This window comes from Rhipicephalus microplus, unplaced genomic scaffold, assembly GCF_043290135.1.
Source record: "Rhipicephalus microplus isolate Deutch F79 unplaced genomic scaffold, USDA_Rmic scaffold_201, whole genome shotgun sequence".
NCBI lineage: Eukaryota > Metazoa > Arthropoda > Arachnida > Ixodida > Ixodidae > Rhipicephalus > Rhipicephalus microplus.
The window spans coordinates 167,501-174,193 of NW_027464772.1; the positions used below are offsets into that span (position 1 = coordinate 167,501).

General features: G+C 59.3%; 2 non-coding genes across 2 annotated transcripts; both read right to left on the bottom strand.

Moving 5' to 3' along the window:
- Window positions 1-916: 916 nt before the first annotated feature.
- Window positions 917-1,069, bottom strand: LOC142792011 (5.8S ribosomal RNA). The gene has a single exon (XR_012890576.1). It is a non-coding gene; the product is annotated as a 5.8S ribosomal RNA (ribosomal RNA).
- A 1,719-nt stretch (window positions 1,070-2,788) lies between these two features.
- On the bottom strand, window positions 2,789-4,603 carry LOC142792028 (small subunit ribosomal RNA). The gene has a single exon (XR_012890592.1). It is a non-coding gene; the product is annotated as a small subunit ribosomal RNA (ribosomal RNA).
- Between the last annotated feature and the right edge of the window lie 2,090 nt (window positions 4,604-6,693).

Sequence of the window (6,693 nt, forward strand, 5' to 3'; positions counted from 1 at the left end):
TCTTCACAAGGCTGGCAAGCGGCATTCCGCTGCGCGCGTGCGTCGTCCGAGCAGTTGCGTGATAAACGACCGTGTCGAAAGCCCAAACACCGCCGAGGCCAGTCGCCGCCGCCGCAAGGGCAGCCACGCAGCCTGGCGAGAGGCATCGTCTCGTGTAGCGTCGCCCCCGCCCCAACTGGAGTGGCCCAGTTTTTTGAACGGGACGGGAACTGCGAAGCACTTAGACCGACGGCGGACTACGACGAGAACGCCTTAAGCTTCGCCAACGTTTCGCCAACTCGTGCGGGAGACTTTTTCCGCTTCGCGGCAAGTCGTCGCGCCGTGCTCTCCGCATCAACCGCGTACGCAGCGAACCGCAAACGTCGGGCGCAGCCTCCTCACCTCCCTGCGCTTTGCGCGCGAACGTTCCCTGTTCGCGCGGCAAAGCCTGGAGGAGGCACGGCCCCGCAGCGTGTTCGAGCGCCCGGTCTACGGGACACCCTGCTTACTTCGAGGGCAACAAGCGCAACGCAAGGCTGCGATCTCGCGCACTTTGCGCACGGCTGGAGAAGCTTTGCTGGCCGGCTTTCGCTCCTCGTGTTTACCGTGCGTTAAAGTTGCGCGTCCGTGGCTCTCGCAGCTCTTGCGCGCCCGGTCGCAGAGAGGAGTACGCAACCTCGACCGCACTTTCCCTGCAGGCTTCCTTCCGACTCGAAGTCCTGCGGCGGTCTCAACGAGGTGCCACATCCTCAATGCAGTCGGTCGCCCCCGTTTCGGTTGGGCTCTGGCACGACGGTCGCCACCGTCTCGCCCTTGAGTGGCCGCTGTTGGCGCTCGCTGTGAGGTGTTCAGCGTGCTGTCCGTGTTGCCGACGCGGTCAAAACGAGTCGACGGCTCACGTTCCCTTGTGCGCCGAAGGCTCTCTTGATATGTGATCCGACCCTCAGACAGACGAAGCCAAGGGAAGACCCAAGGCCGCAATGTGCGTTCAAAGAATCAGTGCTCAGTGTGTCCTGCAATTCACACCAAGTCTCGCAGCTGGCTGCGTTCTTCATCGACCCGAGAACCGAGTGATCCACCGCTTAGAGTCGTGAAAAAGTGTTTGTTCAATTCCGTACAGTCAAAACCAAACGTTTCTGGCACTCGGCCAAACAGTGGCCAAGAAGGGCGCTTTTCAGCGCACGCTTGGACTCCAAAACTCTGCCGCGCCTTTTTCGGCTGCCGCAAATCGAGCAAACGGTGTGTTTCGGACGGCGTTTCGCTTCCGCTACTTGCGAGTGCTTTCGTGGTCCACCCCTCTATAAATACTCGGGAGGCGTCGAAGCCGGTTCTCCAAGCCGGACCCGTAGGTATCGTTGTGTGCTCGCTCTCATTGGCCCGCCTAACCAGAAAATGCCTGCGGTACACCCATTTGGATAAGAGTGCACACAGATGCGGGCCTCGACGGCTACACATTTCCTCGGGCGGCCGCCTCCCGGCCTCCGTGGAGCGCGGGATGCACGGTCCCATCGACAAGCCTCTCCCGTTTTTACCGTGGCGTCGCGGTTCACCACGGCGGGCGGGTCGGTCTCCTCCGCATAAAAAGGGGGACCCCCGCTTTTTGTTCCACGAAATCGCACAAGCTTTTTTCGCATCCACGGTTTGCCACCGCACACCAAAATGCCGATCCGGCTGCCTACTTTAGCCAACAGGTGGAGCCAGGCGCGCCGTACTTGCGCGGCACTTCCCACGTCCACCGAAGTCGGTGCCAAGGACCACTTTCGGCGCCGGAGCCGCGTACGAGCCTACTCGAGGCGGAAGAACGAAGCCAGCAAGGGCCTGGCCGCAAGTGCGTTCAATTGTCGGGACGTCCAAGTCCCTCGTTCTTCCGTGCTTCCTCTTTCGGCAAGTCGTTGCGGCACCTTCCCAAAGCGCGCAGACCCGCTAATCGCGACGAGCGCGACGTGGCCGTGCCGCCTTTCCCTCGGCAGCAAGCAAAACGCCTGGCAACGTCGACGCTCCCCTAACCGCGATCTCGCACCGTGTTTCGTGTGGCGAATTTAAAAGCCGGCCGGCGCTGCTGCAACCATTACGGTCGGTACGCATACGCCGCGGAGGGCGGGACGGTCATCGGAGCGTGCGGTTCCTCCATCGAGTACTGCGCACCTCGGCCGTCGCATCGCCGTGCCATGACCGGCCGCGCGTCAACGCGAACCGGTGCCAGCGAGATCCCTCGCCTGCAAGAACCGACCGGCAGCCTCCGTCACCCGAGGACGCGGAGGCGCTTGCCGCGGACGGCGGGACGGTATGCACTGGTGCACAGCGGACCCGTCACATCGCCAGTTCCTTGACCGACCGCCGACGCTTGTGCCGTTCCTCTCGTACTTGGCAGTCGCCGCGCGATTGTCGGGTCTCGTTCTTGCACGCTCGAACGGTCGGGAGGGCACTCGGCTGGCGTTTCGGGAACGCGCAGCCTCGCCTTCTACCGACGTAACCACGACTCGCCGTTCGCGCTCCGCCGCTCCTGTTTACAGTACTAGGCGGTCCCGCAGCGGTCGGGTCGCGCATTTCGAGCGCTTCGAGCCACGGTGCAGTGGCGGGTCGAAAGCCGACCTATGAGTGCGTTGCGCCGTTTGTACCCGCGTCCGCCACCTGGCCGACCGTCCAAGGTCGCGGTGTTGGCGTCCGCTGGGCGCAACAATTTGTCACGGGGTGCCGCTCCACATTCAGGCAGCCCCGTGGGGAAAAGCCGACCCCGCGTCCAAACGGGGTCAGCGGCAGAAAGTGTCGGGCGCAGACGCAGCTGAGGCGCTCACCCTTCACAATCCGTTAATGATCCTTCCGCAGGTTCACCTACGGAAACCTTGTTACGACTTTTACTTCCTCTAAATGATCAAGTTTGGTCATCTTTCCAACAGACCGGCGCAACCGAAAGGCCGCGCCGGACATCGGTCCGAAGACCTCACTAAATCATTCAATCGGTAGTAGCGACGGGCGGTGTGTACAAAGGGCAGGGACGTAATCAACGCGAGCTTATGACTCGCGCTTACTGGGAATTCCTCGTTCAAGGGGAACAATTGCAAGCCCCTATCCCAATCACGAAAGAAGTTCCACGGGTTACCCAGTCTTTTCAGACAGGGATAAAGACACGCTGCTTCCTTCAGTGTAGCGCGCGTGCGGCCCCGGACATCTAAGGGCATCACAGACCTGTTATTGCTCTGTTTCGTGCGGCTAGGAGCCGCTTGTCCCTCTAAGAAGGTTGTAAGGTGCTGGGAACCCCGCACCTATTTAATAGGCTAGAGTCTCGTTCGTTATCGGAATTAACCAGACAAATCGCTCCACCAACTAAGAACGGCCATGCACCACCATCCACCGAATCAAGAAAGAGCTCTCAATCTGTCAATCCTCCCAGTGTCCGGGCCGGGTAAGTTTTCCCGTGTTGAGTCAAATTAAGCCGCAGGCTCCACTCCTGGTGGTGCCCTTCCGTCAATTCCTTTAAGTTTCAGCTTTGCAACCATACTTCCCCCGGAACCCAAATACTTTGGTTTCCCGGAAGCTGCCCGCCGAGTCATTTGAGTAACTCAGGCGGATCGCTGGTTGGCATCGTTTATGGTCAGAACTAGGGCGGTATCTGATCGCCTTCGAACCTCTGACTTTCGTTCTTGATCAATGAAAACATTCTTGGCAAATGCTTTCGCAGTAGTTCGTCTTGCGACGGTCCAAGAATTTCACCTCTAGCGCCGCAATACGAATGCCCCCGTCCGTCCCTCTTAATCATTACCTCGTATTCCAAAAACCAACAGAACAGAAACGAGGTCTTGTTCTATTATTCCATGCAAGTTTATTCAGGCGACTCGCCTGCGTTGAGCACTCTAATTTTTTCAAAGTAAAAGCACCGGCCATCTCGAGGCACACAATGAAGTGCACCAAGAAAGAACCGGCATGATGTTCAGTCCGAGCCGTCGCATCGGGTAGATGCACTACTCGTCTGGAACTGAGATCCAACTACGAGCTTTTTAACCGCAGCAGCTTTAGTATACGCTATTGGAGCTGGAATTACCGCGGCTGCTGGCACCAGACTTGCCCTCCAATTGATCCTCGTTAAAGGATTTAGAGTGTACTCATTTCAATTACGGGGCCTCAAAAGAGTCCCGTATTGTTATTTTTCGTCACTACCTCCCCGTGCCGGGAGTGGGTAATTTGCGCGCCTGCTGCCTTCCTTGGATGTGGTAGCCGTTTCTCAGGCTCCCTCTCCGGAATCGAACCCTGATTCTCCGTTACCCGTAACAACCATGGTAAGCAAGTAACCTACCATCGAAAGTTGATAAGGCAGACACTTGAAAGAAACGTCGCCGGCTCGTGGCCATGCGATCAGCACAAAGTTATCCAGAGTCACCACACAATACGGGCCGAAACCCGATCGATCTTGGTCTAATAAAAGCACCCGTTACCCAAAGGGCTCCAGGCTCACTGCATGTATTAGCTCTAGAATTGCCACAGTTATCCAAGTAGGAAGAAACGATCTAAGGAACCATAACTGATTTAATGAGCCATTCGCGGTTTCGCCTTATTTCGGCATGTACTTAGACATGCATGGCTTAATCTTTGAGACAAGCATATGATTACTGGCAGGATCAACCAGGTAATCGTTCGACTGCGCGTCCGTCCTCGCCCTCGGCGGGCCGGACGCAGTCTGTGTGCGGCGGAGGCCACCTTCAGGCGCCCCAACACGCTTATTTTGCACTCCGAGATGACGGCGTTCGAGCTCGCTACGGCACAACCTTCCCGAAAGACGAGTGGGAGCCGTGCGGCAAGAAGCACGTTCATGCTCGCTCTTTTTCGTTGCATCGACTCGGTCGCGCCGTGCGGGTTGCCCAAGCCCGCTGCACTGTCGGTGGACCGGCCGGAACTAGCAACGGAGCCGAGACTGCAAAGCCGCCAGACGACGGGTCACGCCCGCGTCTTCGGCGCTTTCGCATCTGAATCGCCCGAGGACGACACGGAACACACCTCGATATCGTGGTAAAACGGCACCGTCCGACAACCAGCCCCTAACGCATCAAGCGGATGAGGCTGCAGACGACTGCCGTGGATTCCCCTGGAGCAGACCCGAGGACACGCTTGACGAGGCCGAAGCCCGCCGCATATCAGACACCCGGTCGCTTTCGCGTACGCCGCTCACGAGAACCCCCACATAATAGCAGCGATAAGTACCCAGACCTCCTTGGGCCCTAATACGAGCGTACTCGAGAAAATTTCACCGCGGGTGTGCCCCGAAACGTGTGGCATGTTGAGCGTGCCACAAGTCTACGTCGCTCTCAAACCCGCCGAGGTCGTAGAATTTGCGACCCTACTCACGAAATTCCCACCGAGGATACGGCCGCAAACGTACCGCACCTTGGGTAGGCCACGAGTTTGTGCAACACTACGCTGACGGCACAGCACCGAGGTCGTGCGCGCACGCACGGGAAAATTCCGCCGCGGTTTCTGCCGAAAACGTGAGGCACCACGACTCTCCGCAAGTTCGCGTCGACTGCGAAAGACCGAAGTCGTGAACGACGTGTCCGCTACTCGCCGCCGACACGCTGGACACCAAACGTACAACGACTCGACGGCGTCGTAGAGGCCCACGACGCGGTTTTCCTTAACGACGTCTCGGCGTGGCACCGACAGGTTAGAACGGCCGACCAACGTTCCCTGTCCGCCGTTCGGCTCAGTCGAAGGGCTCGGCGACTTCGGCAACGCTGCGAAGCCGCACGGTGACGCACGCCATGTCCCCATTTTTTTTTTTCTTTCTGCGTCTGCCGGGGTGCCCCTATAATAGCAGCGATAAGCACCCAGACCGCCGTGGGTCGCTCGCCCCGGCTGACGTGGTTTTTCGTACTCCTGCGGCGGTCGCCGTCAAGCACGTCCAAATACGCTACTTTCGTGGGCGCATTCACGCTCTTTCGCTTCGCCGGAGTGCCAGCACTCACTCTGCCAAAAACGGCGAACATCCGAGCGGCGGTTCCCACTTTTGCGTCGGCGTCGCAAACCCCGCCCCGGCAGACGAGGTTTGCCGTACTCGTGCGACGGTGGCCGGCGGGCACGTCGAAAGACGCCGATATCGTGCGCGAATTGGCGCACCTTGGCTTCACCGGAGTGCCGCCACTGACTCCTCCAAAAACGGCGAAGATCCGAGCGGCGCTTCCCACTTTCGCATCGGCGTCCCGAACTCCGCCCCGGCTGACGCGGTTTACCGTACTCGTGCGACGGTCGCCGGCGAGCACGTGGAAAGACGCCGATATCGTGCCCGAATCGGCTCCGTTCGGCTTCGCCGGAGTGCCAGCACTGGCTCGGCGAAAGACGACGAACATCCGAGCGACGGTTCTCACTATTGCGTACGCGTCGCAAACCCCGCCCCGGCAGACGCACTTTGCCGTACTCGTGCGACGGTCGCCGGCGAGCACGTAGAAAGACGCCGATATCGTGCCGGAATCGGCCCCGTTTGGCTTCGCCGGAGTGCCAGCACTCACTCGGCCACAAACGGCGAACATCCGAGCGGCGGTTCCCACTTAGCCGTCGGCGTCCCGAACTCCGCCCCGGCAGACGCGGTTGCCGAGCTCGTGCGACTAGCGACCGCGAAGCCGTCTCGCGACGCCGCTTTCGTGCGCGGCTCCCACTGCGACCTGGGTCACCCGAGGTCGACGAGCAAAAAAGAATGTCGAAAAAAATTTTTTTTTTTTTTGCGTCTGC